The 17,252-nt window shown below is 37.2% G+C and overlaps 1 protein-coding gene across 1 annotated transcript in view; it reads right to left on the minus strand.

The window, feature by feature from the left end:
• Positions 1-17,252, minus strand: part of tmem168a (transmembrane protein 168a) — a 56,560-nt gene that overhangs the window by 15,170 nt on the left and 24,138 nt on the right. The window contains exon 3 of the mRNA XM_016266765.1: positions 16,360-16,526. The gene's annotated coding sequence lies outside the window, so the exon portion shown is untranslated. The remainder of the gene's footprint in view (positions 1-16,359; positions 16,527-17,252) is intronic.

The raw sequence follows: 17,252 nt of genomic DNA on the forward strand, positions 1-17,252 counted from the left end.
CTGACGGTTGAATGTATAATTGAGAGGTCTGAGCCTTTCAATGTGTTTGAGTGCTTCGCCAGTCACTCAAACACAAATAAGCATGCACATGTTAATAAAAAGATGTTGGACTATTGCAGGAGTCAATGCTTTCAGGACTTTCTGTGGGCTACACGACTCCATCCACCTTGTCCTCCTCCGCAGAGAAAAATAAGAGAGAAAAAACCTATGAACTATGCACACCTGTACACCTCCACACCACCTGGCAACCTGCATGTAGCATCACATTAAAAAGGGGCATATAAAATATAAATACCGCTCTTCCGTTCAACACCATGATTTGAAAAAAAGAGCAGCAAGCATCTTCAGTCAGGCTGATTGAATTTGATTTGAATGTTGATTAAACTTTTTCAAGAGAGGATAATTGATCGAATTAATTTTGTGTCCTGCTCGACCATGCACACAACGTATAAGCCAAATACTGCCGTGCTGAGGGAAAAAAGTGTGAAAAGTGTTTGTTTACCTATTATTGTATAGGTATAACATCTGGGATGGTCTGCTTTTTGGATGCTTGACTAGTTTAACAAGCAAGATCATGTTGGTTAAGCATTTTCAACTAATTTTGCTATTGTAAGGTCAGAAACTGTTTGTTTTGGTTTTTAAGTGTTGTGTAAGGACAGATTTATCTGGAATAGTTGGCAAAATGTGGAAAAATTCAATTTAAAGTGAAGTGTGGCCAAGTATGGTGACTCATACTTGTATAATTTGTGCTCTGCATTTAACCCATTCAAGTGCACACACACAGTAGTGAACACACACCCGGAGCAGTGGGCAACCATATTGCTGCAGCACCCGGGGAACAGTTGGGGGTTCGGTGTCTTGCTCAAGGGTCTCACCTCAGTCGTGGTATTGAAGGTAGAAAAGAGCGCTGGTTATTCACTGCCCCCACCTACAATTCCTGCCGGACCTGAGACTCGAACCCACAACCTTCGGGTTACAAGGCCAACTCTCTAACCATTAGGTAACGACTGCCCCATTTAAATTAATTGCAGAGAAGTTTTGATAAATTTTAAATGAATTCAGTTCAATAATTTTTTGTAGTTCACAAGGTGTCACACTATAATTCATAAATTATATTTATGAATTGATCAAATAAAAAAGTTTAATATATATATTATAGTATGTATACTATATGCATAGTAAAAAAGGTATTTTATGTTATCAATATATAAAATTAATATATTCATATTTATAATATATATAAATATTTAAAAAAAATTAAACAAGGAGGTTTGAAAATAATAATGAATTCAATGTCTATCGAAAATATTTTATTGTATAATTCTTGTACATTTTTGAGTACATTTAAGGCATATGTGTTTAAAGATTTGCCTTTTTTTATAAAAATTTTTTTTTTTAAAATTCTATTTTTAGATTTATTATGGATATTCTTATGTAACTGACTGAAATATGACTTTGTTATTTCAGTCAGTGCTTGCGATTTTTGTGTGCAAAATGCTTCAGACAGTAGGTTTACTGTCTGGAACTAGCATTAGACTGTAGCCGGCCGCCATACAGCCAAGTATGCAGCCCAAATTAATTTACAGTTCCTGGCGTTGGGATCAGATTCACCAAACTCCATCCTTCCATTCTTTCTGCCTTCCTTCCTTGTGCACAACCACCTTAATCTGACAAGCACAGCATCAGCAGCACGAGCGATCTGCTCGCAACAAATTTCATTCCCACAGAAATCAATATGATGTACTGAGGCTCATAAAGAGGCTGTTTGGAGAGGCAGCCACATCACAGCCTAAATCAAGAAGCATGTCAGGCTTCAAATGAAAAAGACAGGGATGGAGAATAAAGAGTCAAATCTTAGTGATGTATTTAAATTTATCGGCATTGCCTGTTGAATGCTAAAGCTATACCTCACAATACCCCCAAACTCATCCATCTCAATCAGTGTTGCAGGTCTTTGTCAGGAATTGGAGGTTTTGTCAATGTATAAAACCACAGTGTCTTTCCATAAATGATTCAAGCACTTCAGTTAGCACGTTACGCCATGTCATTTGAGACATTGTGTCTCATTCTGGTGTATTACATTTGAGCATTTCATTTAGCATGAATTAATCATGTCGCCCTGCAAATTTTCCCTGACAGAACCGAAAAGGAAAATCAACTTGAAGTAACAAAATGCAATTTCTGTTTCAGCCTACATAAGCTAAATATACACTTGGCTTGTCTATGGCTCCTGTACATTTAGGCACAGTGTGTTTTCTGAATAAAAGAGAAAGACAATCGTATCACGGTTGATCTTAAACATTAAAACGTTTCCTTTCATGCCGGTACCTCATACATCACCTTCATGTATAGCCAAAATGGCTTTTTAATAATCTGACCTGTTCAATACCGCTGAGCTGCAGAAATGATGCCGGGATCCATTAATCGAGGTGACTGCGAGGAAATTGCAATTCAACATTAATCTGTTTGTTGAAGCTAAAGCATGACGGGACTGCAGGCTATTGAATGGCCGTAATACGGCCATCACGGCCAATAGAGAGAATTATTAACATACTAACAAAAGAAGTCATTGGTCACCATATCCATGATCAAATGAATGAAATATTGATGAGATCTTCTGGTGAGAATGTATTACGGTCATACAGTAAGTCTCAGAATGGGATGAAACGTCCCATACGGTGATGTTTATTCGAACTGATCGGTGATCTTTCGCTTGATTAAGATTCAGAGGTTACATGCATGGATCTCTCTGTCTGAGCCATTACGTTCACTGATCAAAGATTGGAAGTTAATGAAATTGATCCCTTAGGATGAATCCCAGGCACAGATGCAGTTGTTCCTCTTGGCTCTAAATGTGAATCGTCAGATCAGTTAAGCTGAGTGAGCAGTTTGGCGTGTGATATTCCAGTCCGGGCGCTCGAGTGCACATCAGACAGATGGAGTGTAAAAGGGTGGCCAAATCACAGATGCCCTTTCTCTGTAATGTAACATCAATTTCAAAAACTTTTTGCCTTATACTGCATAGATAGACAATTTGTTTTATCAAAAGCTCATTGTTTCAGTGGTAAATTTTCTCTTTAATAGCTCTGCCGACCTTTCTGATGTCGTCCAACATGATGTTTTGACCTTCTTCTCACACTGAAAAACTGACAAGCCATTGTCCAGCTCCAAACCAGGTAAGATCAGTTTCACAAAGTCAAATTTCTCCATCATTTGCATCCTAATTCAATCTATTACAGTTGCTTTCAAGGTACTTCTGGTATTATTTCGACATCAGTGGTGGGAATGATCAGCAAGTTTGTCACCTGTCTTCTAGTCTTAATTGGTGAGTATGATCATAAGGTTTTTTTTTTTTTTGGTCTCGGTGGGCTGGTTTGATGTTTTTAGAGACGTTTTCACCATTTTTGATCAACTAAAAAAAACACCTAGGCCAGGAGAGACCTGAAAAAAACAGCTTCGGCTGATTTAAACCTTTTTTTTCCTTTTCATAAGAGCTGCAAAAACAGCTTGTCTGTAGGTGTGACAACCTGACCCAAATCAAGTTATTTCGAGTCTGCTATAGTTGGACGTCGCCTTAGGCTGAGTCAGCAGTTTGCCGCTTGATCACACACTGGACAGATGGAGCGTAAGAAGGTGGTCATGTCCCTCATGCTTCTCAATGCCATATAAATGACAGTGACTATGAAGGATTCAGGCTCAAAACACGGTTTCTTTCAACCAGATATTTTATCAAAGGTTAATGTAAAGTTGGGTGACAAGTTGTTGACACACTGATTCCGCCCATTGCGAAATCTTAATTAAAAATTAATGAGCATGTCACAAATGTATGCACAATTCATAACATGACGGTAACTTAGAAACAGTTATGCTCAATGTTGATTCTACACTGAAGATATTTGTAAAAAATGAAGCATGATTAATCTGTGTCAGTGGCCTTTTATTGAATTATAGCAAATATGTTCATAAGAGTCTTTTGATGCCATACACAAATCAAAGATACTAGACCCTGACTGACATATTTTATATTACATAAACATTCAGCATTAAACATTTAATTAAGTGAAATTAAATAGATAAATGCAGTGAAATTTAATATGCATAACATGATCCAATTAGGCTGTTAGTTTTATTTTTGTTGCATTTAGTATGCATTAAATTTCATAGTAGGACGTCTTTGTTCATCCTGCAACAATGTTTTTATCATCCAATTAGATTTTAGGGTTTAAGAAAGAAATCTCACAAACTGTTGAGCAAATAAATAAATAAAAATGCATTTTCCTTATCAACCTGCCATTTCTGTTTGGTTTTAGGAGTGGCTCAGGTTGGTTTGACAGGAATGCTGTTTGAACACCAACAAAGGATTGAACACAGTGAAGATAAATGCATAGGCTTTCGATTTATTGAATTTGTACTCAATATTGGTGCAAACTTTGCCCTCTGGTTTGTATTGATCCATTGCTTATTTGTAGAGTTAAATTTTACATTGAATTAAGCAGAAATACAAAGGCTCATGGGAGGAGAAACGTATCTCAACCACCAAAAAATCTCCTGTTTTTCTTTTTATCACACTCTATTATCCATTGTGTTGAGCAGTCTGCCAAAAAACTGGCTGAAAATCACCAGCCAGCAGCACCTGGGATTAGGCTTTCCTGGCCAGCCTGCCATGAGTGATGGCATGTCTTGCTGAAAGGTTTCAGGAGGGAACGCCGCTCCTCCCAAAACACAAACCCTTCCATTCATCACCCTTCACGTCTCCCAGAGCTCTATGGCCACGGCCAGAGGGAGTCAGGGAACACGAGAGAGAAAAATCAAAGCAGCACCATGAGCCAAGCGCCACATACCCTCCTCCTGCGTCGTACCAGGCCTAGTCAGAGAGTTTCCCCTCCCCTGAGCCAGACAGCGCTGAGCCCCCTGGGAGTGCTCTTTTAGCAAAGCAAGAGAGCAGGCGTTTAGGTAGATAGAGACAGGGAGAATGTGTGTTGGGGAGGCTTGATTCACAGCCAAAACTCTTGGAGAGAGAGAACAGCCATGTGATTATTCCTCTCTGTCCTTATTTCTTGCTAAGATTTGCACATGCAGAGCAATACAGTGGCCCAAACCATTATTGGACGGTTAAGCTACATTTAAAATTCAAACAAATTGCACTAGAGCTTTTCTCAGAACTAATTTCACTTTTCTGAGCAAAATTGTGCAGTTGATTTAAACCCACAAGGTGATTTTTTTTAATAGATTTATGAAACAAAACTACATGGCACGTTTCCCAGACATATTTTTTGCCACAATGCACTGGTACTTTAGCCACTTTTATTTTCTCTATTCATCTGAAATTAACTGTAATATATATATATATATCAAAAGCCAGCTCATAATTGCATGATGGTAAATGAAAATAAAAATGTAATATATGTATTTTTTAAATGTCCTATTTTTTTCATACTGCACATATACTTAAGACACTTTATTTTTCCCTGAATGTAATATTTGTTAAAATATATGTATAACATAAAACTTAAATATAAAACTGTAAAAAATATATATATATATATATATATGTGTGTGTGTGTGTATATAATTTTTTTTATATTTAAATAACTTCAAAAAGCCAGCTCATGATTGTGATATTAATTAATTAATTCATTCATTCATTCATTCATTCATTTATTCATTCAACTTCTGACCATTCAAAAATCAGACCATTATGCATTATGTTTCTTTGTGAGTAACATAGTAAACCTGGACCATACTTTCTTGAGTCAGTTGAAATGCAGGCCAAATCTGAGAAACATGATTTTGATAAAATACCTTTGTTAAAAATAAATTCCACTTGTTTTGATATTTTGTTTTCAATGGCATGCAATGGCATTCATACATTTTTAACAGTGACTTGTACGCTTTTTAGGCCATTGCATAAGGACCCACTGAAGAGTTTCAGACATGCACAGAGAAAATGAGATGATGTGACTGCACGAGGAGCTCTGATAGTCCGCCCACTGCTACAGCAACAAACTAATCCACCTCCTCTCCTGATTGGTGAGTCAGTTTGACACTTGACACACTCTTCACCCCTCCCATACACACACGCACGCGTGCTCACACACTCAAGGTGAGCGAGAGAGCCACTTTCACACTTTATTAAAGCAGTAATGACAGAATAGACACAGCAGTTGAGATGCCTGATTGCTCCAAGAATGAATCGTAAAAAAGACACCCGTCATACGCTTGCCCGTAGATCACGATTGTCATGGCAAAATGGGTGGGAGTTTTTATGCAGCGCTCTATCGGGGTCACCACACAGTCAGAATATTAACCAGAGGTGGTTAATGCATCCAAACTGTTTTTGAAGTGCATTAATGCTAGAAAGTGGGCGTCCATTCCTCTCCTGCATCTAAGACTGCATGTTTTGCTCTCTGGAGAGACTATTCTTCAGCTTTTAAAACTGGAGCACGGCACAGCTGGCAGTCCTGTAACAGGCAGGACAAAATAAGGAGTTGCAAACACACAAACAGGCCGTCTTCCACACGGTTCTTGTGTTACAATGCTGTAATGTTTCCGTTGGCTCTGTCTCATTTTCGTCATCAACTGCAAATATTCATTCCCACCACAAGAATTTTATTTTTCCAAGGGTGCACTTTGAAGAACTCCATTACGTCTCTGGAGCAACATGTATGTTTCATTTAAGCATTTGCATGATATTTCTTTTACAATCCTTAGAAATATAAATATAGGCGCAAATGAGAATATTTTTGATATGCAATACGAGTATAATATTAAAGTAGATAATATAACAGATATTTTCAGAGTTCATATTGATTATCTAGGTAAATTGGAGCACACTTTGAAATTAGATGAGATATTTTCTTCTTTTTTTTTTTTTTTAAGTCTTATTGGTTATTATTATTTCAGAGTTTAAGCTGATTGGATATGTAGAGAGGGGACTCTTGGTCCCTTGTTGCCATCCACTGGCCCGTGCATCCCTGACAGCACGTGACCGCACTAATGGAGAGCCGGGGGCTTTTTTTGCAGACGGTGGGATGAGGGAGAGTTAAAAATAAATGGGATGCCGGAGGGGCTGGTTTCAGCGGTCCCTCTCTGAGATGCTGTCAGAGAGTGTCGGCCACCTCACATCTACTTCGCCTCACAGGAGGCTGTATTTTGTTTATGGATCTCATGCTTGTGTGTTCCCAATGATGAATGAAACGTACGGCCGAATCACACAAAGCTTCATCTAGCATGATATATGTATGACATTTCAAGGCGAGTTAATGTGATAATATTTCTGGCAGGTATAATAATGAAATGGGAATAAATGGCACGGTTTACTTGGTCAAGTTAGTGTGATGTGGCCAGTTTCCATAGTAAAATAATTATTCTACCCACTAAAAAATTATTTTTGAAATTGTAAATAAAATCTTTTTTTTTCCCCAAAATGTCATGTTTAATTCAGTGTGTTACTTGCTGTTTCTTTGTAATTAATTGTGAAATCTACTAGCAATTTCTAAGTGAAAATTGTTTCTACACCATTTTTTTCCAGTGTGAAAGTGAACAAAATTCTTCGCAAAGCAACAAAATCACATATCACATACAGCATATGATTAATGTTATATATTGATGCCATGAAATTAACATTGAACCTATTTACTTTTCTAATACACATTATGGTCTTATTGTGCTTGGTGCATTGATGCATGATATACAGTATTGATATCTTATCTACCGTTATCAGATATGTTTTATTTTTTAAATATATTTCAGTATTGGATATTTAACTATGCATACACATTTCATCTATTTTTACATTTGGATTATTTTTGCCATTATTTAAGATTAATTTAAAGTTAATTGTGTTAAATATAATTTCAACTTTTATAATTAAATATAATTTCATTCTCAAAATGAATATCTCATTTTATACTGTATATTATACAGTTTTGATGTTGTGATGCCTAAATGTGTAAACTTGAAAATTTTAAATGAAAATTAAATTTTGTTTTAAATCTTTTTGATATCAATAATTTGAATATTTAACCATTTACATTTTAACATCAACTATTTATTGATTGTAGGTCAGTATTAAAATAGACTTGTCAGACAGAATGCGACAGAATTTTTTACAAATACTTTTTATTTTTATCAGAAAATGCAACAGCTGTAGAGATGCACCATGATTAAGCATGTGTTGTGGTCATGTTCTTTCTCCGGCTTAGAGAACAGGTCATCGGCGAGATGCACGGGGACGATTGTCGTAATGTAAAGGGAGGATGTAATCCCTACATGTGAGCTGGACGAGGACTTGGATTAGCAGGACGTCCCATCCTCCCTCCAGCCGTTGAGAGTGACCTTACACTGTCGAGCAAAGGGAACGAGGGTTGATTCAGGGCACATGCACTCCCGGATATTTATTCCGGCACAATCACGGCCTCTTCATCTCCACTAGAGCAAAAGGGAGCTGAAAATGGACAAGCCCCATCAAGCCATGTACTGAGGCTACCTGTATCACTGAGGCCTGCTCGCGAAAAAATAAAAGAAAATCACTTTTATCACTCTAGGCACAAAGCCATCAACATGCTTCATTTAATTCAGCTGCAAAGTCATAAAACTGCTGCTTCCATCACAGGGTTTTCTGCTTAACCGTTTCTATGTAGATTGCAGCAAACTTTCCGGGGAAATAAATTTTAGGCGCACCAAACTTTTCTGATTTATGAGGATGTTTGATGAGGTCATGCAGGCTACCCTCACGCCGAGCTCCCGGCTAGTTGGGCCAAAATTCGGAACGCATCAATCTGCGGAGCTCGCGTTTATGAGTCCGCGCTGCACAAGGGCCAACAGATTTCGCCCTCCTTTTATTCCTCATTACCATTGGTCCAACTGGCAAAGCAGGCCAAAGTTTCCTAAGATGTGACCCACTTAACAGTATGCTTTTGAGTCAGTGCAAATATAGACGTGGACAGCTTGCTTGTGGGCTGAGTCATGATATGGATTTGGAACTGAACAAAAACAGGGAACAAATAAGACAACAGGCAAATCAAAGTCAACAGATCCAACAGCACAAAACACATCCAGGACAGCATTCCTAATCACGGTGATGCATGCATAGCGAAAAAACAATGCTATACTGTAATATCTACATTGAAGCAGACAAGCGAGTTTAAGAAATGAAAAGTACTTTTGAGGAATATGATTAAAGGAATAGTTCATTCGAAAAAAACATTTATTTATTCACCCTTATGCCATTCCAAACTGAATGACTTATGTATTCTTATTGTATTCACCATTAAATAAAAATGATTAAAATGTTAATAATTACTTTAAAACTGTATGTACAGTATGAATATATACATTATACAGTACAATATACAGTAGTTAAGTTATTTTGAGATTTGCTAATGATTGCATTTGTGTTTGTAAAAAACTGTTTATATATACACTGTAAAAAAATGACTGTGAATTTAACGGTAAAAGACTGTAAAAATGCTACAGTAAAAACCTGTTAAATGGTTAACGGTAAATTCCCCTACTATATACGGTGAAAATCTGTATTGGACATTACATGTATTGGACATAAATTTTACGGTAGTATACCGTTTTTGGAAGTGAAAAATACCGTATAATTTACAGTGAATAACCGTAAATTGACATTCCCAGAATTCCCTGCGTTACATTTCAAATTTGATGTTGTTTTGTTGAAATAACTATGTTCCTTCTTAGTTTTTTCTTATCAGTTTTGTATATTAGGGTTGTGTGTTACACCTAATGTTGTTAAATGAATGTTTATTGCATTATTTCAGTGTCATGTGTGTTACCATGATGGTGTTTAGCGTTTGTGTGAATGACACTGTGCACCTTCTATATATGTTATTATTTAAAAGCTGCTTGTGATGGGCTTTGATTCATCATGTGACTTTCTCATCACCACCTGCATTGGGTGGTTGTCAGTGTATTACAAAGATACAAAACAGATTTCAGTACTTCAGTAGGTTGGTATATTAACATTATATCAGTTAATGAAATTACGGTATTTAACTGTAAATTTAAGTTGAAAACGTAAAACCTAAAACATTGCTACCGTATTTTTTACGGTAAAATTCCAGTAACCACAGCTGCCGGTTTTTTACCGTAAATTTTACGGATTTTTTTTTACAGTGTATATATATATAGTTTAATGAACTAGTCGAGAATAAAACAATGTAAATCTAGAAGAGACATGCACAGCAAACGGAGTATCCGAGTGATGTTACCTCACAAGCTGCTGATAACCCAGGGCTGTCAATAGAGGAGACTTTCACCAAGAGCCGAGCATTCTGGGATGGCAGAAACAGTGGGAATGACTGATAACAGATGAAGTGATTACAGAGCCTCTCTGACAGACTGAGATAAAGAATATAGCGAGGGAGGGAGAGAGACTGAGAGACACAAGCAAAGAGTGTAAAAAATTGTCCTCTCCAGGTGAGCTCCTATTCTAGGGCATCTTCCCAATTAAATCTGCTTGCTTGTTCCACAACCTGAGGGAATTGATGTACAAATTTGTTTTGAAAAATCATTTGCGGCGCTTCCTTGGCTTGCCCATTTGTCTCTCCACTGTGTTACATCCTACTTTCCATCTTGGTACACAGAGCAGAATATAAAATAGAAAGAGTTAAGCTGGGTCAAAAATTACTTTCTGACTCAATTGAGAACATTTACAGGCCATACATTCTTCGTACTGGCCATGGAACTACAGTATATGCTGCACAAACAGTCAAGTCCCTATGACAAAGAAATATTTCCCTTTTATATTTGTGGCAAACATAGCCAGTTATTGTTTCTAACATTATATATTAACCAATTTCTCTGTGTCTTCACTTGTATATTACTGTAATACAGCAGTTCAATAAACAAAAAGCTAATATTAAGTAACTGACATTTTAGATAAAATATTGGCAGTTACGTTGTCTGTTTTTGTTCCACTTATACAAAATTATTACCAAATTAACCAAAGCATATGTAACCATTTTGTGACTCTGAGCAACAAAAAGAAAAACTGAAATAATCTTATTTAAAAAAATTTTACTGGACTACATTTTAAGAAGAAAATGCTATTTCAGTTTTTCTACTTCAAAATTTAATTTTAATTTAATCTGTTACTTGCCATTTTCATTGTAGTTAAATTATGCAACTTTACTAGCAATTGAAAATTGTACACCAATTTTTTTTTTTCAGTGCAGAAGTGTTGTTACTAAATGAATTGGTGTTATGAACTAATCAGTTGAGTAAATAAATCAATAACTCACATTTTATTACTAAATAAAAGTTGTGGGGAGTCGTGGCCTAATGGTTAGAGAGTTGGACTCATAACCCAAAGGTTGTGGGTTTGAATCTCGTACCGGCAGGGATTGTAGGTGGGGGGAGTGAATGTACAGCGCTCTCTCCCACCTTCAATACCACGACTGAGGTGTCCTTGAGCAAGGCACCGAACCCCCAACTGCTCCCCGGGCGCCGCAGCATAAGTGGCTGCCTACTGCTCTGGGTGTGTGTTCATGGTGTGTGTGTGTGTTCGGTGTGTTCACTGCTGTGTGTGTGCACTTTGGATGGGTAAATGCAGAGCACTAATTCCGAGTATGGGTCACCATACTTGGCCACACGTCACACATTGTAAATGAATTGAATAAAATGTTTATTTATTATGCACTGTTAAATATAAAGGTTCCAAAGGTTGGCTGGTTATTTATTTATTTTGCCTTTTAAAGAACCAATTTGGGTTCCACAAAGAACCGTGAATGGAAAGGTTCTTAAAAGAACCACTTAAGTCTTTCAACTTATAAAAAAGTTTCCTTACATCTGGTGAGTGTCAGTTTTGGATATCAAATCTAAAAAGAGTCTCATCTTGTCTGGTATCTCAGAGGGACTCTTACAGTCAGGGATCACAAAGCTAGTGATGCAAAATCCATCTTATAGCTAATGCTGAGACAGCTTATGCAAATAATCTCCTCATTCGTCCTCCAATGACAAGCCCTTCACCCTATGCAGATGTTTTTCCTTTTTTTGTACACTGAAATGAATACAGAATGAAGCTGTGGTGGAAAAACACTTTCCAGAGAGTCCACAATGCTACTTGAACTGGGAGAAATGTGGTGTCATACATCTTCATTTGCAGGTGACAGAAAGCCTTTGGCCGCTCGATGCTTGCTAATAATAATAACAACAGCCATTGAACAATACATTAAGCACACTATTAAAATGTCCCTTGCTTGTTGCTAATTTTGCTAATAGCAGTCAAGTTTAATTTTAGTCCTATTTCCACCAAATCAGCAACAACTATATTAAGCCTAATAGAGTAAATGAACACAATACAAAAAATTGTGCTGAGCAAAGCAATAGCACACTTAATGAATTTGCCCTGAGGGCTCCAATTCACAGATAACCATTCCGAAATGCTCTATATAGGATAGTCTCTGTGTTGTATTGAGAGTCGAGGTGTATGTTAGCATCGTAAGATGTACAGAAATTCTCCAGACAAACACAGGGATATCACCACAGCTACAACACTTGTACTGTCAAAGCTCAACTCTCAGGCGTATGGATTATGGAGGCAGAGTAACCGGGTGTCGTTCTGTTACAGGCTGACAGACCGTTGTTTTGATTGGGATTGCAACATGCTAATTGGCTGCGCAAAGTTGGCGTAAGTGGGTGATGAAGAGGCTGAGGGGTGCTTCGGTTTGGACAGCTGTTGAAGAAGAGGAGGGTGAAGGAAAGAAAGACAGAGATAAAGGAGTGCATGTGGGCTGAGACAAAAGTGCTTGTCAGACTCGCCGCAGCCTGTTGACTGAGATAAGCTGCAACTTGAGGAGGCGGCGATTCTCCGCCCACGGAACCTTAGCGACACCGCCATTTGCAGATGTATGATGCACATAAATGTGTGTTTGTTCAATTATGGATGTTTTTTAGAATTTCAGGGTTTGATTTTTATTAAAACCAACAGATTTTGTTTTATGAAGGACACATTCAACTTAATTATTATTGCTGTTTTATTGCTTCCCATTTATTGAAGGTCCCTTTCCCAGACCTTCAATCTTAAAATATGAAAATAAATTTGGATAAAAATACTAATTATTATATTTTTAATTTGAACTTTGATCGCAAAGATTGAAATAACCATTTTGTTATTTATTGTAGGGAAGTTATTGTAATTTTTACACACATTACAAATTGCCATTCAGTTATAAACATTTGACACAATAACCAACAATTTACCATCTTTTTTAATTTTAATTTTATTTTAGTTTCTTTACTATGGCTACGAAGAGACACCACGATGAAACGTGATGTGAAAAATCAAGGTAAAAATCCCTTTTGAACAGAATAATTTTATTGTTTATCATTTGCAAACAAGCTGTAATTTGGTCGAATTGAGCACAAAATACACAAATAAATAAAATTCAAATATTCTTGTTAAAATATAAAAATATTATCATTGTAAACATTATTATTAGTATTATTACATATCAAGCTGTAATTTGGTCAAAATATGCTAAAATGTTAAATTATTATTATTAAATTATTATTAGTTAATGTTATTATTATTATTAAATATTATTTTGTGTATTTCATATTCATTAAACACCAGGCACAATTATATCCCAAAACTGTTTAAAATATAATTTCCACTACATAATACTCTTTAACACAGTACATGTAGAGATGTGGTGGAATATATATATTTTTTTAATCAGAAAAAAATGACTTCTCCTATGCTGCATGCACTTTATATCCACTGTAGGACATTGTTAGCTGACAAATTCAAACTTGTGAGAACATTGTCTAAAGGTCAGTGTTGAAGAAGCTCTCTTGCCAGTTAATCGTTATGACACCAGCAAAGAAGGTTGGCAGAGGAAAGCAAAAATACAAATCTAATTACAGTGTAGTGCAGGAAACGTCATTGTAAGCTCTATTATGCTAGCAGCAGGTACTGGTGCTTTTAGGGTCATTTTAATCTATCATTTGTAGACACAAATGAACATTTTTGATTTTTGTATAAAAACTCTATGTTGCTTTTATTTTTGTCCAAAAACGTTTCTCAATCTGGGGCTTTCACACTAACTCTCAGAGTAAGATAACGTTGCAGCAGAGGTTGAGTAATTCTCTATGAATACATAAATGATTTTACAGCTCCTCCTCATTGCACTTTCCATTTGTTGATGTACGATAAGTCTCATTGCACTCGGAAAATGGCAAAGCTCAACTCCCTCTGTTTGTTTAGGAAATGTGAGCTGCATTCCATACATCCAATTAAAATGATCAAATTCAATCTGAGTGCTTTCTCGGAAATAATCTTCGTAATGATTAACAGTCAAATGTTTGTATTTGAGGCTTTCCGCCGCTGAGGTTTTGTATTCAAGTGGCAGCGACATTGAATTTGTGGGTGTCGCCGTTGAGGTCCGGACCACAAACCGGTGAACCTCGGTTGGTTTGGACAGCTTTTCCCCAATTGGAGGCCAGGTGCTTTCTCATCACGAGGGACACGGGAGCAGATTGTGCTGATAAAAGCCAACGTGGTCCAGCGACCAGACGAGGCCAGAGCAGAGGTGGCCACCCCGCTGCTGTGTTGCAACCTTTCAAAATGTGATTCAGCTGTTCGGTCCTGTCCGCTCGCATTAATCTCTCACATGAAGAGAAGAGATTCTGCTAAAGACATGTGAGTATATGGAAAACTAATTTTGAGTGCACAAAAGCTCTCTGGGAAGAGTAATCTCATTCAGAGAGAATTTGAGTCAGAAACCACCAGGGCAGCTGGTTGACTGCACTTTACGCTGTAATCAAGACAACAATCACACAAACAGACTTATTTCCTTTTGAGTATGTCCACGTTTAGAAGTAGGTCAGGGTTTTTTTAAGCCTGAATGACTGCTCGGGATATTTGTCTTCATAAAACAAATGCCGTTTAAGACCCTTAAAGTGCATTTACATGGTGTAACCTTCCAGGATCGCGGCACCCACGCATGCAGAAGCTTTGCCAAGGTAATGTATCTGATTTGAGCTGAGCTCATTACTATCTAAATATGTGTCAGATAAAACAACATGGCAAATATTGATTTCATAAATTCTCATTTTGATATAATCCTTGGGTCAGACACATGTAAACTGGTTTGCTGAGGTGTTAGCATGATGAATTGTCACAGAAGTGAGGTCTGTGCCATTTTATATAATACAGTGTACAAAAATAAATTTTATATTTCAGACTAAAATGAAAATAATTGACATTTCAGGCACAACATGCTCAATTATTCTGATTTGTTAGCTTTGGCAATGAAAAATGTGCCAAAAGAAACTAAAGGAGCATCAAACATTACTCTTTTTAAACAATGAAAGTGAATGGAGACCAAAAATGTCAAGGCAAGATATTCAGTGAATAACAACGCTTTGGTATGTTTTGATATGTCTTTTGTAAACAAAACTTCTGAAAACTTGGAATATAACACACAAGTTGTATTGGCCAATTTCATGATGCTTTGTATGGTGCTTTTTGTCCTTTTAAGAGCTTGAAAGTCTTTGGTCCCTATCCACTTCTATTGTATGGAAAAGAGCAGCGTGATCATTCTTCAAAACATCTCCTTTTGTGCTCCACAGATAAAAAAAAAAAGATGTGTTTGAGGGTGAGTAAACAATGACTGAGACTTATAATTTATATTGGCCACTTTCATAAAGCTTTTATGGTGCTTATTTGTCATTTAGGAGCTTGATTGTGTTTGGTCTCCATCCACTTCTATTTTATGGAAAAGTGCAGCATAATTATTCTTCAAAACTTCTCTTGTGTTCCACAGACCGAAGAGTTTGAGGGTGAGTAAATTATGGCAGATTATTATTATTTTTATTTTTTTTGGTGAACGGTCCTTTTAATAAAGGTAATGAATGTACAGTATTAATACACCCAAAGTGTTTCATGATTGACAGGATTAAATGAGCATGCAGTTTTCTTTGATAACTCTTGATGCTTCTACAAGATTATTAGTATTTTGGAAGTGCAATGTGAAGTCAACTTGGTACTTTTGGACATGGCATTTTCACTCTGGGTGGCAATGTCACAATAAATCAGCTGTCATGCGCTAAAAGGTTCGAGGCAGTCAATCAAATATATATTTATAAATGTATGCATATATATGAGAGACAAATAGAAAAAGAAAGAGAGAGAGATTGGGCTCTGCAGCAATCTGGCAGTCTTCCAAGGGCACCGTTACATCCAGTGAACAAACAAAATACTGGTCAGCTAAATATAACATTTCCCTTCATGAGCAGGCCTCAGGAAAGCGAGAGAGAGAGAGAGAGGGAGACAGATGCGGTACTGTGGTGGCAACATGACAACATGAGACGCATGCTGCAGAAACCCACCTGAGGTGAAGCTTAGCCATGCTAGCATAGGTCAGGCTTGTCCTTTTTTCTCCTTTCACAGCGACAGTTTGTCTCTGAAGACTTTGTGCACCCTTCCAAGCGCCCCTCAGACTCTTCTTTCTTAGTGTTTGATTACATTTCCCCCCTCTCTCTCTGGAAATACAAAGCTTTGAAACAAGAATTCACAAGCTGTGGAAGATTAATAATTCACGTTGTAGCTAAAGCTACAGGGACTTGTAAAATGAAGTATTGTTTTTCAGTTGGGTCGTCGTGCGTGGATGGAGAATTTGTTGTAGAAATATTAACTTGGGAGGAACGGCGGAATAGAAACTGCTGCATTGTTCATCGCAAATCAAATCTGAGGGAGAAAAAAAGCGCATATTTATCATCATCGCCTGCCGAGGATTTGAAGCAACTTTACTTAATCCATCTTTTGTCTCTGTGAGAATTTTTAAACAAGCGCCAAAGCATGGAGAGACTTTGGAGAGAGAAGTCGCGTCTTGCTGAGGGCTGTGTTCTCGCTCTGTGAAGAATATGGCTGCGGAGAAGATCATAAGTAGACAGGGAGCGCTGCCTGACTGGAGTGTGTGTTAAGGGGGTGTCTAGGAATAAAAAATAAAAAAACCTTGCACCTAAATCATCAACATGAAATTCAGATTCATTGTGACTGGGTTGGAGGATCTCTAGGGCTTTGGATCCCAAGCTAGTGGCAGTTCTCTGGTTTTCAAAGGACTCATGGAGTCATCCAAGGCTACTGATGCAGAAGCTGTCATCTTTGGTCCGGTTTTGAAATTTGATGTGCATTTTGTTGGAGTAAATGGCTTTTGTCCACTGGAAATATGTTTTTGCTGAGAGTTTTACCATTATTGAGGACCTCCAATGGCCCCTAAAGT

Source organism: Sinocyclocheilus grahami, unplaced genomic scaffold, assembly GCF_001515645.1.
Source record: "Sinocyclocheilus grahami isolate Dianchi unplaced genomic scaffold, SAMN03320097.WGS_v1.1 scaffold33.1, whole genome shotgun sequence".
Classification (NCBI taxonomy): Eukaryota; Metazoa; Chordata; class Actinopteri; order Cypriniformes; family Cyprinidae; genus Sinocyclocheilus; species Sinocyclocheilus grahami.